Genomic DNA, 19,180 nt, shown 5'->3' with positions numbered 1-19,180 from the left:
AGATAATCAGAATTTAGAGCTGGAAAGAATCTCAGTGATCATCTAGTGTAAATCTCTCATTTTATAAATGACAAGAAAGTCAGTAGTAAAATCTAAATCTCTTCCCTGATAGTCCATGAGGGCAAAGCATACACACACACACACACACACACACACACACACACACACACACACAGACATAAATTCTCTTTTTACTCTTCTACCTTTGTAATGTCTAGATTGTATGATGTTATTTGTTTAGGGTTTTGGGGGGTTTTTTTAGGTGTTTTTTTTTTTTGCAAGGCAATGGGGTTAAGTGGCTTGCCCAAGGCCACACAGCTAGGTAATTATTAAGTGTGAGACTGGATTTGAACCCAGGTACTCCTGACTCCAAGGCCAGTGCTTTATCCACTATGCCAGAGTTTTGATTTTTTAAAATTTGTTTTTTTTATCCTTTCCTCCACCCAGAATTTTATTAGTATTTATTCCATTATCATCCCAGTCTGTTAAATATTATCCTGATTTTTACTTATAGATTTATGTGTTTTTCCCAGGAGTAAAGTTAGGATAGGAACTGGGCCTGCAATTTTATGAACATAGGGAACTCATAGATGAAGAAGAAAATTCTCTTCCAATGAAGGCTGACATTTTCTTCAACTTGTAAACTTAAGAGTATTGCCTAGAGCACAGAGAGGTTGTGCAGATGAAATAAATTATATTTTGTTTCCTTTTCCATTATTTGACAATTGTAATACCAGTAAATTTTAGAATCAAATGCAAGTTTTCACAATATCCTTTTTTAAAAAACTTGCTTTTCAGTGTGATGAGGAAGTATGAAATAAAAGGCCACACAGACCTCAGTTTCACTGGCTGATATAGTTGTTTTAAGTATTATACCCTTTTGGCTCATTTATCAGTCATTTAAATCATGCAATTTGATTTTAAATTGATGAACATTTAAAGGCAAAGTTTTCATGAGACTTTGTACTAAATGCTTTTTGAGTCCAGGTATCACTTATCAGCTGCATTCAAGCAAAGACTTAATCATTGGAGTAGGGGTGGAATCAGTAGTTCTATGACTTGCAATAAAAAAAAGAATTATGATTGATGATTGCTGGAAATTTTAATTCACTAGTTTATCAGTGTTCCTCCCTTCCTTAACATGTGCTTGAAATGACAGTGACACACTAAATGGCAAGTGTAAGTACAATTTCTGATTTTGATTGTTGAGCTTTCCTTCTGTTTTCATTACCCACCCTCACCTCACTTTTCCCTTCATGACTTTTCAAAATAGCTGCCAAAGATAGTTCAGTAAATTTGCCAGCCAGGCCCCTGAAAGCCATATGATATTTGTCATTTTTATTTCATCCAAAACACCAAACAACTTTAGTTTTCTTGTGAATAAATTTATCTCCTTTCAGGACAGAGCTAATGACTTTCATTCCTGTCTGACTAGTTGGTTTACTGTCTATTTTACTTCCTTTTCCTTAAAGGTAGATTTTCAGTTGTTTCTAGAGGAGTTCCAGAAAACTCAGCCATTTTAGAATTTCAGAAAATAAACAAAGGTGATTGTTTGAAGGGTGTGGTACAAGTTCATAGGGAAGAGAAAGAGGTCATAAAGAAATGATCCCATGTTCTCATGGAACTACGCTTATGGTATATTTGAATGTTTTTGATTTTTTTTTTTATTAAAAAAAGACTACTTCCTCTTTAGTATTTTTCCCCTGGTATGATGATGAATTGTGAAAGCGCTTCTTACTTTTCTTTTTAGCTCTTCTCATCTTCCTTGTGCACCTTCTTGAGAATTTTTGGCATGTCTTCCAGTCTTTTAGCTATCCACTACCCCACATTTCTCATGTTTCATTCATGGTAGGGAGACAAATTCCATCTTTTTCTCACCTTCTCTTTATCTTGTTTCATGTGCTCTCTGGCTGACCATGGTGAAAAGATGGTTTCCAACATCACAGAATTCCATATGGCAGGATTTCCTCCATGACATAACTGCTGGATATGTGCCTATTTTCACAGAGCTGTCATTTTAGCTAGCACTCTTCTGCCACTTGGAAGAGTGGATTGGAATAGAGTATTCCTTGTGGCACTATTTCTATGCCTTACTGAAATTTGGTTAACTTGTGGGTTAGGAGATTATAATGCAAGATAATATATTATAAATCTTTCTGCCTCCTTTGAGGCTAAAATAGTCTCTTTCAGGAAGATCATACTATTTATGGATTATGGAATCATTTGGGGGATTTCACATCTTCTTAATATTCTCAGCCTACTTTTGGTACAGTTATTCAGTTTCCTTATAGCCCAATAGTACTTTCTTCCTTAGGGTGCTTTCTTTTTTATTTTATGTAACTTCTATTTTACTTTTTTTTTTTGTTGTGACAGGTACTTATTTTTCTTTCCCCTTCCCCTCCCCAATATTTCCATAAAACAAAAACAAAATCCTTACAACAAATATGAGTAGTCAGCAAAACAAATTTCTGCATTAGGCATGACTTAAGGTTTATATCTTAACTTTTATACCTACATCTTCATATCTCCCCCTCTTGCAGGAAATGGGCTGCATGGTTTTTCATCAGTCCTCCAGAACAGAATCATGTTTGGTTAGCACATTGATCCAGTTTTTTAGGCAATTTAGTAATGAATTAAATAGCCATTTATTAAGCTTCTACTTTGTCAGGCCCTGTCAGACGAGGAAAACAGTAAGGAAAGAGGAAAAAAAAAGAGGGAAAGAAGGAAAAAACTTGATCCTTATCCACAAGATGTTTATATTTTATTGGTATTTTTAAAATCAAAACTCAATTATTTAATCCAGCCTTAGATCTTCTAGTTCTAGGCCCTCCTCTGTAGTTAAGGAAAGAGCTTTAGGAGGGGTTAAGTGTCTTGTCCAAGGTCATACAGTGAGGTAAATGACAGGCAGCTTCCTCCATCAGTACTCTGGACTGAAGCATTACGTTCTCCTATTTAAAGCTCTCTTTTCATAAAAATCATGAGGATGAAATTATCTGACTGACATTTTAGCTTGGGGTCTGTGATATCTTGCTATAGTGACACAGCTGGGTGCACTGTTTGTATAAATTAGCAGCTGGAAGAAGGTTCATTCTATATTCTCCTTTGGTAAAAGAGCTGATAAGTAAAGAGCTTGTTAGAGAATTGGAGCATTGACACCTTTAGATTTTCCCTGGTGTGTGTGTGTGTGTGTGTGTGTGTGTGTGTGTGTGTGTGTGTGTGTGTGTGTGTGTGTGTGTTTTGTATTTTCTCTAAATGAAAGCACAGAATCAGTTATTTTAGTGGTGCTGTTGGAAATCAGTAAAATTAACCAGAAGATTTACTCTCAATGGGCTGAGTTGTTGCCTAGTTTGAGCTTTGAATTCAACCTTTTATGGTTTTAGTGTTATTACAAATTAGTCATTGTATTTAAGTAATATTTATAAACTAAATGACTTAATCCCTAGTGACAAATTTTATTCTCTTTCTATAGAGTCTAAATAGGACCTGAGCAAATCCGGGTAATACTTGTCAAGGTCATATCATAAATTAGTAAGGACATGTAGAATCTTAGAGCTAGAATGGACTTGAGTTACTTAGAACCCACTGAGAGTGACTGCATAGAAAAGAAAACTTTGGTTTTTTCTTGATCTCCAGAAAAGACTCCCCAACCATTTGGCATTTATTTCCAGCATTTGCAAACCTTACAGCACAATATAAATGTGAGTTATTATTATTATTATTATTATTATTATTATTATTATTATTATTATTATCACAGATTTTTTTTCCAAAAGGCATTTTTCTTCAGGAAGCCTTCCCTGATTTTTCCTTCTCCTTTTTAACTCATAGCTAGTCTCAACTTCCTATTAATTTACACAGTACTTTATACCATTCTTATGGTAATTTTAAAAGTTTACTTTAAAAAATTATAGTTTTTTAAAAAATATTTCCTTTTAAAAACTGTCAGCATCATAAGTTAAAGGGTTATATCTTCTTTTGTATTCCTACAGTACTTTAATGTGTGGCCATCAATAAACATTTGTTGGACGAACTTACTAATGTAAGAGCATTTTTGGTTTATCCTGTGTGCTATAATGTGAGCTGTTTCTACTTCTCCTGTCCTTCAGGGGAATAGGAGAGAAGCTTTTGTTTTTTTGGAAGCTTTCCAGTATACATGCTTTAGCCACTCTTCTTTAAATTATCTTTAATATACATAATAGCCAGCACATAATGGTTTAGTAGTTCCCAAGCACTTTCCACATGTTCTTTCATTTGATCATTGACTAAAAGTGAGTCTTTTTAGCCTGTTTTAAGGCCTGTTTCTCAAAGCCTTTAAATTATTTTTTTCCTGTTCACCTCTGAAACCTTCCTGAGTTCTCCAGATCACAATTTAATTGTATGGTCCAAAATTAAATACAGCATGCTAATAACAGCTTCACTGTTAAGTATAAAAGAACTGTATTCCATACTCCTAATTACATAGCATACCATCATGTGTGTCTTCTTTAAAGTCTTAATAGTATTAATTTGATGATTTGTTAGCCTATGGATACTATGACCTCCTACATTTTGTCTTGCCTTACTTTTCCCATACCAGTTCTATTTTCAATGGATGTTGCTGTGTTCTCCCCTGGGTGAATTATTCTATCACTTTCCCTATCAAATTTCATTCTGATAATATCTGCCTAGGTCTCCAATGACTTTAATTTGGTTCTTCAAGATGATAGATACTGATAGATACTGATCCCATCTAGGTCTTTGATTTCTTGTCCATTTCTTGTCTTGTTCATCCAAACAACTCTGATATTTTTCTTTCATTTTTATCCTTATAGGAAAAAAAAAAGGAATGGGCTTAGAGAAAGTTTATATACCAAAGTATCTGTACAATGTTTACCTGACCAAACAAACAAGCATATTCATTGAAGGAAGAAGTTTAAATTTTTCTTTCAGTATATGTCTTTAAAAGAAATGTTTTGTTGTTCCTTTTGTTTTTAGTACCATAGTTATTTCCCAATACATCCTTCCTTATAAGAGCTTCCATAGAAGCCTTCCCTATAACCAAGAAAGACAGTAAAGCAAAACTAGTTGACACAATGACTTCATTTAAGAACGTGTAATTTTTGCTTCCACTCTCCTTCACCTAAGAGAGGTATGTTTTATTACCTATGATTTGGAACCAATACTGGGCATTGTATTTGACCAAATTCCGTTTATCTTGTTACTAATGTTTTCACTTAACACTACTGTAATCATATATATGGATCTCCTGATTCTATTCTCTTAACTCTGTATCATTTCATATAAATTTTTTCATGTTTCTCAAAATGTTTCAGATTTTATATTTCCAGTAAATCACATGCCATATTTTGTTTATTTCTCAGTTGATGTTTCCCTTTTTATGGTTGTTGTTGCTAACAGAAGTGTTGCTTTGAATACTTAATATATTTGGAATTGGGGGCATCTAGGTGACACAGTGGATAGAGTACTGCTCCTAGAGTCAGAAGAACCTGAATTAAAATATGGCCTCAGATACTTACTAGATGTGTGATCCTGGGCAAGTAACTTAACCCCCGAGTACCTCCATAATACACACAAACACCGCCCCCCACACACACACACACAGACGCAGAAAGAGGGGCTAATGAGGTGCAGGGTGGGGGGGCAGACTTTTCTTTCTTTCTTTGAACTCCCTAGGAATAGTGTCCAATAGTATCTAATAAGTGGAATGACTGGATCAAAGGATATAAACAGTTGATAATTCTTCTCACATATTTTCCAGTCTCTTCCAAGAATGGTCAGATCCATTCACAGTTTTTTCATTTAGTATTAGTGTACCTGTTTCTCCCACAAACAACTATTATGAGGTTTTTTTTTTATCATCTTTACTAGGTTGATGGGATGAAAATCTGTCATTTTAATTTGCATTTCTCATTATTTTGGAACCTTTTTTCCATATGATCATTTTTTTCTGTTGGCAAGTCTTATTTTGAAAACATATCTTTTTAGCATTCATCCTTGCCTACTTTTGAAGTATGACTTTGGGTAAGTGATTTAGTCCACTTAGGGATTTTTGGTTTTCCTAGGAGTTAATAGGGATAATTACAATCTTCTTTAGTCATAGCTTAAAAACCTGTTATACTGTATGTCATACAGAATAATGAAGCATTTTTATTTTTTAAATGCTCTATGAAAAACTGGAATTGTCAGTGATGTGTTTATAAAAGATTTTACTGAAGTGAGAATTCTGCCATAACATATAAGCCAATAAGTTAGAAAGAAGCAAAGGTTTTGATCTACATCTCTGAACTTGGTATCCTTTGTTTTCTGGTTGTTTGGTAGATGTGCTTAATTAAATTCATAAAAATTTTTTGTGGACACAAAAGTGTCGATAGTTCAGATAGTTGCTTCTTACTAAAATTGTTTTTTCTTTTTCCACAGAGATGTAACATTATTACTATCATTACTATACTATCATTACCTGGGTGAGAGGCTTTAATAGAACCTTAAGAGTTGCAAAGGATATTGGAGTTCATCTAGTCCATCCTCCCACTCAAAGCAGAAACATTCCAAAATCTGAAAGCATTTCTAGATGAGATCAACTGGATCCATCAATATTAGTGAAGAGAAATTTTTCAAAGGAAAATTTTCTCTTTGAATTGAATGATATGTGTTTGAGGGAACATATTTGCCTTCCTCTTTATGTTTACTTGGACTAACTTTAAAATTTTTATTCCCTTAATTCATTCAATAACTGATAATGCCAGGAAGCAGCCCAAAACATACTGGGATTATCCATTTGCCACAAAAAGGTTTACTTGGAGCTGACCATAGATGACAGTTGTTTTTGAATTGTTCTCTTTGCTGATTGTTGATATAATTGAGCCCATTTCCTTGTGAATTGCTTGGAATTCTATTGGCTTTCAACAGTGATCTGATTTTTGACATTAATTCTACCAAAAAAAAAACTGAGATAAATAAAACATAGCTAGATATTTGTGGTGATTGGACTTTCTATTTCTTGTGACTGATTTTTATATCTCAGAAGCCTAAAAGTCCTGGTACTGCATTTCTGATATAACCTCAGTATAAATGGAATCATTATTTCTCCTACCTCCCATCTCATTTCAATTTGATGATTACTGGCCAGATACCCTTTGCTTTTAAGGTAGAAAATACACCAACTACAGTTCCATTCTCCATTCCAGGCATGCAAACTTAAGTGCTCACCAGTGTCAGTGACATTGAAAAATGTAGCCTTTTAAAATAGTCACATAATGGAAAATGCCAGATAAATTATTCTCAAGAATATTTTCCTTATTTAAAAAGCTTCATAAACCACATTTCCTAGCCTGTTATCATTATTATTTTGAGTACATGCCATATGTTAGGTATTATACAGTACCATCAATAGACATGATAGACCATTCTATGAAAGCACTTATTCTTTAATACTTTATTAGCCTGTAACTTCATCAGTCTCAGCATCTCTTCCAAATTACACCTTTTTCTAGGCCTTAGTAGAAGGTTTCTAAGAGCTACTATAATTCAAAATTTCATCACCCTAAGACCAGACTAGAGATGGCCCTTTTCAAATGTAGGTGGTCTTTTGACATTGTTGTCTATCACTAAGCTAAGCTAAGACTTAAAGCCTTTCCTATTTAGAAAGTCCTGAGAGAATTTGAAGTCTATTAGAATATAACTTTCAAGAACCCAGGGTCACCTCCATACCATATTGACACATTGGAGTAGAACTCTAGTGGAGATATATAATCTGATTCAACAAACATTTTTATTAAATATCCACCATGTTCAAGGTACAGTAAGTACTAGGGATACAAAGATAAGGTGTAGCCTTAGTCCTTAAGGAATTTACAACCGAAACATCTGTACAAATAGCCACAATACAAGTGTAAGTGCCTCCTTATACTAAACCTTTTGATAAATGCTTGTTTAGTTGAATGGAAATACTAGGAGATCCAGATAAATACTAGGAGAAACTTGAGGAGGGAGAGATGTCTTAACTAGAAGGAATAAGTATGACTTCATAGAGGTATCAGTAACTTGAAAGAAAGAAGGAAAATATTTCAGGGTTTGAGATTTATGGGTGAGTTGAGAAGGGGGGGGTGGGTGTGAAAGGGAGAAACTGACCCATGCATGGGTGGGGTGAAAGGAGGAGATCATAGAGTAAAACTGAATATAGGCATGGAGTTCACCAAGAACAGAAAAGGAATGGGGGGAGGAGGGAAAGATAAGCAGCTTTGTTTTTCTGGACAATAGAGTACATAGCATTTCCCCCAATAGAATAATAGCTCTTTGGGGCAAAGATAGTTCAGTTTTTGACTTTGTATCCCTCATGACTGATGCATAGTAGTTACTTACTAAATAACTGTTAAATGTATTAATGAAGGAGAAGAGTATGAGATAAGCCTATAAATATGCAAAGTTGAAGTCATGGGGGGCCTTAAATGACAGTATTGTTGTTTTTATTCAGTAGGCAGTGGGAAACCATGGAGCATTGTTACTTGCAAGGAAAGGAACTCAGAAAGGTATGTTAGGAAAATTAGGTAGGTGGGATGGATTGAAGAAGAGGGAGATAAGGGAAAGTTGATCAATTTAGGAGCCTATTAAAATAGTGTAGGCAAGAGGTGATGAGGACTTGTATTAAGCTGATTCCAATAGGAATAAAAACCAAGGGACAGATTTGAAAGAGATTATAGAGATAGAATTGGCAATATATTGACTAGGAGTGGGAGTTGAGGTAGAAGAAAAATTGAAAGATAATAGGTTTTAGCCTGAGTACTTGGGGAAAAAACAGGGAATTAAGGGACAGATTTTAAGATGTCTTTTTAGATAGGTTTAATTTAAGGGATTTCCAGAAAGGGTTAGATATATTGGTGCTTTGGGGAAAGTTTAGAACCTGGAGCTACATATTCAGTAGTCATTCACATAGAGTTGTTAAGGATATGGGAATAAATACAATCACTCATATTCTGAATTCAAGGGAAAAAGTACCAAGAGAAAATAAAAGGCTAAGGTAGGTGAGTGGTTGAGAGGACAAGAGAAAGAGTAGTCAGAATGGTAGGAAAATTGTGAAAATACAGTGTCGCAGAGAAGCTAAATGAAGCAAGAATTTCAAGAGGGATAAGGTAGTCAACAGTGTCATGCAAAAAATTCAAATTAATCACTGGCTTGATTTAAACTCAGTTTCTTCCTGACTCCAGACCTAGCTTTCTATCCACTGTGCCACCTACTTTCAGGCAGTAACTGTGGGAAAATGGAGGAGGAGGAGGCAATAAAAAAAGAATAAAAGAATGATTTTGAGATAATGAGGGCCCAGTGAGTTTGGATAAATTAAATTTATGTAGATAATACTTTAAAAACTATCACTAAAGAGAGATGATTCTCTTTACCAAAATATTATTAGGCCATACACAGTCCAAACTTTGGACTTGTGCTGAGCTCCATGTTATCACTATTACTACTTACTTGTACACAATTGTGATTAAAATATAATTTTTTCTCTTTTTTAAGCACCTGTTATGAACAACATACTGTGCTAAGTAGGATTGAGCAGCATGTAGGATTGAGAATAGTTTAAAATGTAGTCTAAAAATCAGAAAATAGAGATTGCTAATTTATTACTTTGCTATATTATATGTTGGCTCTCCCATTAGACTGTGAGCTCCTTGAGAAGACTGCTTTGCCTTTCTTTGTATGCTTGTACATTGTACTTAATACATGTTTATTAATTGATTAATTAATTAATTAATCTAACTACTAATTGCAAAGGTTGAAAAATGTTAAAATGTATTTTAAAATGACTTTGACCTGGCAGTTGTTTATAACCTTTCACCTATTCACCCCTTTACTTCCCAGAAAGCCAAAATTTGATAAGCCCGAAAATTTTGCCTTAGCTAATTGCTGTTCTCTTAACTCAAGCTGATTATAAAAATACTGAAATATTTAGGGAAAGATTTTCCTTTTTTTCTTGAATTTTAGAAGAATTAGCTGATAACACCATTTATCTTCTACCAAATCCTCATTTAATTTCTCTAACCCCAAACTAGCATATTACAGATGAGGGGCACTTATTGAAATAAATATATATATATTCTTTAGGGCAAACAAGAGATGCCATAAAATAGTCCTGGTTGGAACATTGTTGGCATTCTTTATTCTTTCTGTTACTCTACTACTGACTCACTATGTCTTTATTAAAATCATATACACTTTAGTTGATTCATTCCTATATTAAGTATGCTCTGTGTTTTTATAGAATGGTTTTAAGGATTAATAAATTATTTGCTTCATCTTACCTTAAACATAATAATTCTGCTTTGGAGATGGTCAATCTGCAAATGGTTCTTAAGGTTCTTTTCAGTTTTTAACATTTTATAGTTTTATGATATAAAAGGGAAAATTATTTGTACAGATGTTCATAGGAATGCTAAAGAAGGAGAATATTCCTTGTATCCCATAATAAGGGAACAGCTTAACAATTTATGGTATTTTGATGTCATCATCATCATAATAATAATAAATAGTACTTATAGTAGAAGTAGTAGTTTCTGGCATTTATATAGGACTTTAAAGTCTTTAAAGTACTTTACAGATATCAAATTTATCCTCACAACAATCCTGAGAGCTAAATATTATTTTCCCTGTTGCACAGATGAAAAAATTGAGGCAGAGGTTAAGTGACTTACTCAGATAACTCAGCTAGAAAGTGTTTGAGGCTACATTTTAACTTAGTTCTTCCTGACTCCAGGACCAGCATACTATCTATCCACTAAGCCCCCTAGCTATTAACATAACTGAATAACTATTTTACTGATAACTATTTTAAAACTGAAAATATGTTGAATATATAATACATGTAATGATGTTGAGTGAAAAAGGCAGAATTCAATTCTAAAAGGCAGTTCAGGCTGACAACCATGTCAAATGTATATTTTATACACATATATGCACATACACATATATATGTGTATGTATATATATATATATATATTTAGATTAAGAGGTAACATGAAGTTTCTCTAATTAGTGCTTAATAGACTTTGCTGTACAAGAGTTTATAATAAATTCTTATTCATTACTTTACAAAACTAGTGATCAGTGCATTCCACCATCCCTTACTATTGGCTGTTTGCTTATAATGGTCCTTTCTTTTGATCTCCAACATGTTTCTGTAGATAATTGTCACAGTTTCAAAATAGGCAGACAATGCACATTTTCTTATCATTTAACAAAGCTTGAACTTGAAGTTAAAAGACCTGGGATTACATTTTGTCTCCAACATTTACTAACTCTGTGGTCATGGGCAAGTCATGTAGGTGATCTATAAAATGGAGATGATAATACTTGTACTCATATTTCACATGCTGTTGTTAGAAAAATATTTTCTTGCCGTTAAAGAATTCTCTCTATAAGTAGTTATCATTCATCAGTAGTAGTTTTAGAAAGAGAAGTGAGGTAGCAGGCTTAGATGAGCAGGCTTAGATCAGGGATATCCATTGATTGTCCATGATAAGATCACAGTGTTTGGTCATGGATATCCATTGATGTCCATAGTAAGGTCATAGTGTTTTGGTGGTGGTGGTGATGATGATTCACATTGATGCCCATTAAATCCCATACAGCTGAGGTAGAAGATGTTCTTTAAACACATGAGTCAACAGGATTTATTAAGCACTCAAAAGGTTTATAGCTCTGTATTCCTTTAAAAAAAAGTTTTACTGAATTTTTTTGTTTTTAAATAGCCTTCATTTCCAAATACATCCTTCTTTTTTCTCTCTCTAGAGAGACCTCCTTTACAGCAAAGAATAAAAAAGAAAAAGAAAAAAACCAGCTCAACAATTTAACTGACATATATCATTTGAGTCTGGGAATATATGCAGTTTTCCACATTTCTACAGTTGCTCTTTGCTAAGAGTCCCTTCTTTTTTTTTTTCTTTTTGCAAGGCAATGGGGTTAAGTGGCTTGCCCAAGGCCACACAGCTAGGTAATTATTAAGTGTCTGAGGCCAAATTTGAAGTCAGGTACTCCTGACTCCAGGGCTGGTGCTCTATCCACTGCACCACCTAGCCACCCCGAGTCCCTTCTTAAAAAAATCATCTTGATTTTAGTATTTGTAACATTTGCCTACTGTAGATAGAACACTGTTAGTTGCTAGAAAATAACCAGAACAATAGAGGACAGAATCCCTTGCTGTCAAAGAGCATTTTGTGTTTATCTTAAATCACCAGTATAATCTTAGATTTACTCATGTAATTATTATATTTATCAGTTTAGCTCTATGTTGACTTAAAAAGTCTCATTTCTCCAATCAGGAGAACTTTCTAGAGAAAATAAGTGTTCAGTTGCAGTTGAAAGGGAGGCACAAGCTAACTCGTGGGACATTAGGAGAGAATCAGGAGACTATAAAGAAAGGTAAAGCAAGCAGAAGAGTGGTTACACCTAATGGTGAACTCTTGAAGACCATGGGTATTATTGGAAGATAAGGATATACAGAGGGGGAATCAGAGTATTGTAAGGAGAAAAGTGATTTAGAATTTAAAAAAAAAAGAAAAAAGAAAAGTTCCATCTTACTGTTTTTATAAACAACTGGTAATCTGTTCATAAATTTGGGTATGGTTTCTAATCTTTATCTCTTACTGCCTTCTGCAACTGAAGTGTATGTTTCTGCCTTCCTGAAATGGTTCCTAAAACAAATTTGCATATTTCTGATTCAAACCCAGGCTAGTATTTCTGAAACAGTAGGGTGGAAAGAAGGTGAATAATCTCAGTGTTAGAACCTTTCATTGTGAGAAAGTGAAATTATTTGGTATAAGCCCTTTTTTTTTAAAAGGGAAAGGAAAGGCGGGCAGCTAGATGGCACAGTGAATAGAGCAACAGCCCTGGAAAATCTGTCCTCAAACACTTAATGATTATCTAGCTTGGGGGACCTTGGGCAAGTCATTGCCTTAAATTTTTAAAAAAAGGGAAAGGAAAGGGGAAAAGGGAGTAAGCATTTATCTATCCTTATTATGTGACACTGTGCTAAGTATTTTTACAAATATTATTATCTCTGGGAGGGTAAGTGCTGATTATTCCTATTTTACTAAAATTAACAAGTTAAGGGACTTGCTAGTACTGAGGCTAAATTTGAACTTGGTCTTCCTGATTCCAGGCCCAATGAGCTTTCAACTATACCACCAGCAGAAATAAAAACCTATATGATAAAACTTCGAGAACTCTCAGGATTTTAGTACTCTTATAGTTGTTTACAAATACTTTAGTATTTCACAGAACTCTGATTTGCAAGTTATGGGCACTTCTTTAACTAACACGCCTAACACAAATTACAGTCTGACTTAGTATATGGTAGTGAACTGCTGCAACTAAAATCATCACCTGGTGACCAGCCTTTTCCAAGCTTAGCCAGACTGTACTTCAAACACAGACATTTCTGTCACCCAGCCTGTACTTGAAGTTTTTTAAATTTGGTGTAGAGGTCTCCTAGAGTTCACACTCCACTCTAGCATAGCTTTCAGGAACCCAGGATAATAATTAGGCCTCAGAGAAGGACCGGAGTCATTACTCTGTAGCTTTTAGAAATAATTCATAATAGAACTGTTCCACTCTGAGCTTAATATGATGATCTTATGATAAGCAAATTTCTAAGTAGTTTGAATGGTGATTGCTTTAGAATCATTCTCTTAGTTTCATCAAATATTTACTGAGTATTTACCAGGTGTATACAAATATAATTTAAATTTCTTTTAAGGTAGTTTTATCATAGAAATGAGGCATACTATATTACTAACATGGGAGCATAATCAAAATGGCTTTGACCTACATTTCTGTCAGATTATATATAAAGGCATAGAATTTGAATTACTTTTAAAGCAATCTTGAGTTATGTGTACATCACTATAAAGCATATGTCCCCATAAAGGTAAGCTATTGAAGTGGAGAATTTAAGAATTTTAGGAGAATGTACAACTGATATTAAAAGCAATTTTCTTTAAAATGATCTAAACATACAAGTCTCATGTTTTTAAGAAGATTATATTCTTCTACTTGGGAGGTCATCAGAGCACTCTGTGAAATGTAAAATTGGCAAGTTGACAATACGTGTCTCAGAGATCATCATGGGTTGGGCTCTAAGTGATAAATGCTTCCCATTTTCTCAGTCTTTAATCAGCTCTATTCGTGGAGGCACCCTTATGAGATAAAACTAATATTTAAAGTGTCTTGCTCAGAATACACCCTATCCTAGTTCACAAGCAGACTGCAGAAATTCAATATGATATCCTGAGACTTTGATATATGTTTCTATTTTATACTACTACTCAGCTTGAACTCTTCTCTTTCATCAGGCCAGTCTTTTTCCATGTTCTGAATATATCATGCTCATTCCAGCTGATTGACTTGGTTCAGCTGTTCCTCTTCCTGGAATTCATTTTCCATTACCTTACCCCATTTAAATCTTGCTAATCCATCAAGGATCAACTCAAGCCTTACTTCTATGACTCCTTCCCAAGACAATCACTTGAATTTCTAAAGTTAGTAAACTCATATACTGTAATATTTAATACTTAATCATTTAATCTTAAATTATTTTCTAGTTGTATTTTCATTTTGTTGAGTCTCCTTAATCAAATTATAAGCTCTCTGAGGAAAAACTCAGTCTTAATACTGTTTTTGTATCTTCATATTATTCCCCACTACGCTCTTCCCCCCCCCAATACAAAAACATCAGAAATCTAGGAGTCCAGAGTGGAGTAGTAGGCATTTCAGTATACATCTGTTGTCTGATTGTGAAATGGTGATACAAATGTGAGCAACAGATTTGACACCTTGATTATAAGCTCCTTGAGAAAACCATGTTTTATTTATTTTATTACATACTTTTGTAACTCAATATATTGTCCATTAGGCACTTAATAATAATGTCTAATGAACTAATAGTTTGCTAAGCAGAGATTTTGTCATTCTTCAAATAGGTACAACTTAAAACCAAACAATTATTTTGAAATTTTTAAAAACTTCTAGTCAAGGCAAGAGTACCTCTAAAATTATTGAGAATCATAAACATTTCTTCCTTATCACATGCTTGGAGAAGCCTTTCAGCTTTCTCTTTATCCTCATTTTACTAAGTATGAGAATAGAGGGGTGATGGTTGTGCCTCATAATTGCAGGGTAAGGATGGAAGAGAAATAGTTGAGGGAAGGAAAAGTACACTAGAAGAAGAATGAATAAAATTGAAATGAATAAAAATTAATAAGCAATATTAAATTATAATATCAAATAATATCTATGAATCAGTTATATCATACTAATTTAATCAATTGATTGGTCAACCATTATTATACCAATATTAATCATCATGCCAATATTATTAATGAATTGTAATATTTTCTGTTGTGCAAATGATGATTCTTATACTGGTACTCTTGAGCATTTGTTTTTAATTTTTATACAGTTTGACTTTTTTTTAGTTTTTTTGCAAGGCAAATGGGGTTAAGTGACTTGCCCAAGGTCACACAACTAGGTAATTATTAAGTGTCTGAGGTCAGATTTGAACTCAGCTACTCCTGACTCCAGAGCTGGTGCTCTATCCACTGTGCCACCTAGCTGCCCCATATACAGTCTGACTCTTTAGCTTGAAAACGTCTTCCTGTGCTAGTGAATGAAATATGAACATATACTTTTGTTGGTGGTGTTCAGTCATGTTGACTCTTCATGACCTCATGGACCTAACTGTTCTTAAGATTTCCTACCAAGGTGGTTTGCTATTTCCTTCTTCAGTGCATATTAAAGCAAGCAAAGTGGCCAAGGCTCACTTAGCTAGTAAGAATTGGAGGCCATATTTGAACTCAGAATTTCCTGACTCCTAGGCCAGTGCTCTATCTACTGAACCCACCTAGCTGCCTCCAGGTACACTTTATATAAGATGCCTGCTAAAATTGTATAAATCACTTTGGCAAATTAAAATGTTCTTTACGTCAGAAATGAATTATCTTATTCCTGATAAATTCATCTTCAAAAAACAATGAATTAGCTATGAACCCTGCTTCTGTTCCTCCTAAATCCCTAATTCTTGTTTTCTAGCCTCTATACATCTTTAGTAATTATTGTTCTGTAAATGAATACTATGTAAGTTTAATAAAAGAAGAATCTTTCTATAAATATAAATAATCACTCCTTTATGTATTTACCTGTCATTAGGCTACTTTATTATCTAGTACTGCCTCTTTATAAAGCACCTGTGACATATGTTCAGAAGTACGAGCTGCTTCTTGCTCAGAGAGCACACAGCTTAGACACAGAGTGTGAACAGAAGTGTGCCCATGGGAGAAATGGGGAGCAGCAGTTTGGAGTTACCTTTGAGTTGTAATAAAGTTCTAAAAAATGGGCTGGGACAAGCTAGTGTTCTGCAGAAGGGAATGAGTGACATAATAATATAAACTTTGTAATGGAATTATGACGAAAATGACAAAACATGTAGAGTTTAATCATGTAGAGTTTTTTCTTTGCTTTAGAAGAACATCTTGTTTAGTAGTAATCTCCAAACAAACAGCTTGTATTACTTTTGCTTTACAGTTGCAGATGCTTTTGAATCGTTGTCCTGCACCAAGCGCTCTCCTGTGTGAAGGCAATGTCTTGAAGCACTTTTTATAGGGTTGACAGAGGCCACCTTAGGATCCTTCTTCCCCCCCTCCCCCAGAATCAGAATATCTCAAGGTAGAAATAATCTTATTTAATTTAATTTAAAGTTATTTAATCCAATGTGAATTTAAACAAGGATTTCTTCTATGAATGAAAGAATGAGTTTAAAACATTAAGTACTTGCTAAGTGCTGCCAGTAAGCAGTGCAGCTACAATTAGGAAAGAGAACTAAACAGGCCCTGTCCTCAGGAAGCTTACTTGAGGGCAGCTAAGGTGGTGCAATGGATGGAGCAGAGGCCCTGAAGTCAGGAGGACCTGGGTTCAAAACTGATCTCAGACACTTAATAATTACCTAGCTGTGTGACCTTGGGCAAAGTTACTTAATCCCATAGCCTTGCAAAAAAAAAAGCAAAACAAAACAAAAGAAATTTACTTTCTAATGGAGAAACACATAAGGGAGGATTAGCTGGAGTTTTAGTCTGGGAAGTCAGAGGAATGATAAGAAAAACCATAATACAATAAATTGTCATGCCCTTTCCCTCTCTAATATCATACCCCACAAGTATAATTCGGCTTCTGTTTGAAGACTTCCAGTGAGGAGAGGGAGCCAGCACCTCCTCAGACAGTCCTCTCCACTTGTGGGTAAAAAGGGGGATTTGACAAGAGTGTGCCTTGATGGAGAACCAACACATTGCTATGACTAGGGGAAAAAACCCAAGTGAATCACTCTAGTAAAATGTGCACTCTCCACTTCACACCAACAAAAATAGTGACTGTCCCAAATACTAACAATCCCATGGGGGCAGCTAGGTGGTATAGCAATATAGAGCACCAACCCTGGGGTCAAGAGGACCTGGGTTCAAATGTGACCTCTAGACACTTAACACTTATTAGCTGTGTGACCTTGGGCAGGTCTGATTGCCTCACATCCAGAACTATCTACAGTCCTCCTGATGGCTCTGGTGGAGAAAATGAGGCTGATGACTTTGCATATACCCCTCACTCAAATCCATTTCACATCATCTAGCTGATGCCATGGTCTTCTTCAAGAATAAAGGACAGGGGAGTGGCTAGGTGGCACAGTGGATAGAGCACCAGCCCTGGAGTCAGGAGTACCTGAGTTCAAGTCCAGCCTTAGACACTTAATAATTACCTAGCTGTGTGGCCTTGGGCAAGCCACTTAACCTTATTGCCTTGCAAAAACCTAAAAAAAAAAAGAAAACAAAACAAAACAAAGAATGAAGGACAAAGAATAACAAAAACCACAATCCTATATCAAATTTTTACTATGTGTAATTGTTTGGGAAGATATAATTTAATCCACAGTATATTCAAGTCTGCTTAGCAACAAATAATTCAATGATGTCTATCTCCTCCACTGCTTTTATTTTCTTCTTTAGGTGTCTACCTCTGGCTAGAAAACTAAAACATAAATACAAATATGCACCTAAGTTTAGTGTACTTTTTCAAGATTACCTCTTAGTTCTTTTCTTATGTTTCTATATCTTCAACACCAAAGTTGTTGATTTCTAAATCCCTGAGTAAAATATTTCCAAAAGAATTAAGGTAGTTGGTAATGAATTCTGAGGATCTTAATTCCTTGATCTTAGAATATAAGTTTCCCTGAGGGCAGAATTTTGGTTTTGTATCATCATGCCTAGCATATTGCTTGACACACAGTAGGAACTTAATAAATGTTTGTGGATTGATCACTAGATCATAGATTTAAAAGCCACTGAGTCAAATTGAGGCTCAGGGTCACATAAATCCTCAGTTATTTAATCCAATGTGAATGTGACAAAGTGACAAAGGCAGGAATTGAACCCTTGATGACTCAAAAGACAGTGCTCTTTCTCCATTATTCCATGGTAACAAACTCTTTTTAAGTTATTTCACTCATTTAGGAAGTTGTATTATGTTCTAGAGCTTGCTTCAGTCAACACAATAACATGCTAAAGCAGGAGCATTTATAGTACTTTAGTTCATAAAGGCAAGAGAGCCTTCATGACAGTGACAAACATAAACAGCTTTCTTTTATGCCTTTCTCGTATGAATCATCAGAATTTTTAGTATCTCTTTCATTATACTTTTACATTTTTGTATGCATAGGAAATACTTTGTAAAGAATCTTTAAGGCAGTTTTTTTTTGTCATACAGCCCCCCCCCCTTTTTAAAATAGACTCATTGGATTGTAGATTTAGAACTAGAAGGGACTTTAGAGTTAGCTAATGACGTTTTCATTTTTTTTTTTTTAGTTTTTTGCAAGACAAAGTGGGTTAAGTGGCTTGCCCAAGGCCACACAGCTAGGTAATTATTAAGTGTCTGAGACCGGATTTGAACCCAGGTACTCCTGATTCCAAGGCAGGTGCTCTATCCACTACGCCACCTAGCCGCCCCTGTTTTCATTTTCAAAAAAAGAATTAAAACCAGGAATGAAAAGTTAACAAATAATAAAGCACAATAGGATTTTCTATTTACACTTTCCAGGCAATTCTGTGACTTAAAGCTGTGGTCTGTTATTGAATATCATTTGTGAAAGCCTACC

General features: G+C 34.7%; 1 protein-coding gene and 1 long non-coding RNA gene across 4 annotated transcripts in view; one reads left to right on the top strand and one right to left on the bottom strand.

Annotated features, from left to right (window-relative positions):
• The window catches only part of ABHD2 (abhydrolase domain containing 2, acylglycerol lipase), a 116,766-nt gene that overhangs the window by 1,615 nt on the left and 95,971 nt on the right, over nt 1–19,180 (top strand). The window contains exon 2 of one of the 3 annotated variants that reach the window (XM_074234115.1): nt 16,570–16,710. The exons of the other annotated variants lie outside the window; for them this stretch is intronic. The gene's annotated coding sequence lies outside the window, so the exon portion shown is untranslated. The remainder of the gene's footprint in view (nt 1–16,569; nt 16,711–19,180) is intronic. 3 annotated transcript variants of the gene reach the window in all.
• Nucleotides 4,207–19,180, bottom strand: part of LOC141521495 (uncharacterized) — a 59,860-nt gene continuing 44,886 nt past the window's right edge. The window contains exon 3 of the long non-coding RNA XR_012477954.1: nt 4,207–4,804. This is a non-coding gene — a long non-coding RNA (uncharacterized LOC141521495). The remainder of the gene's footprint in view (nt 4,805–19,180) is intronic.

The sequence above is a fragment of the Macrotis lagotis genome, chromosome 4 (genome assembly GCF_037893015.1).
Source record: "Macrotis lagotis isolate mMagLag1 chromosome 4, bilby.v1.9.chrom.fasta, whole genome shotgun sequence".
In the NCBI taxonomy this organism is placed as follows: domain Eukaryota; kingdom Metazoa; phylum Chordata; class Mammalia; order Peramelemorphia; family Peramelidae; genus Macrotis; species Macrotis lagotis.
This window is presented reverse-complemented; position numbering and strand designations above follow the sequence as displayed.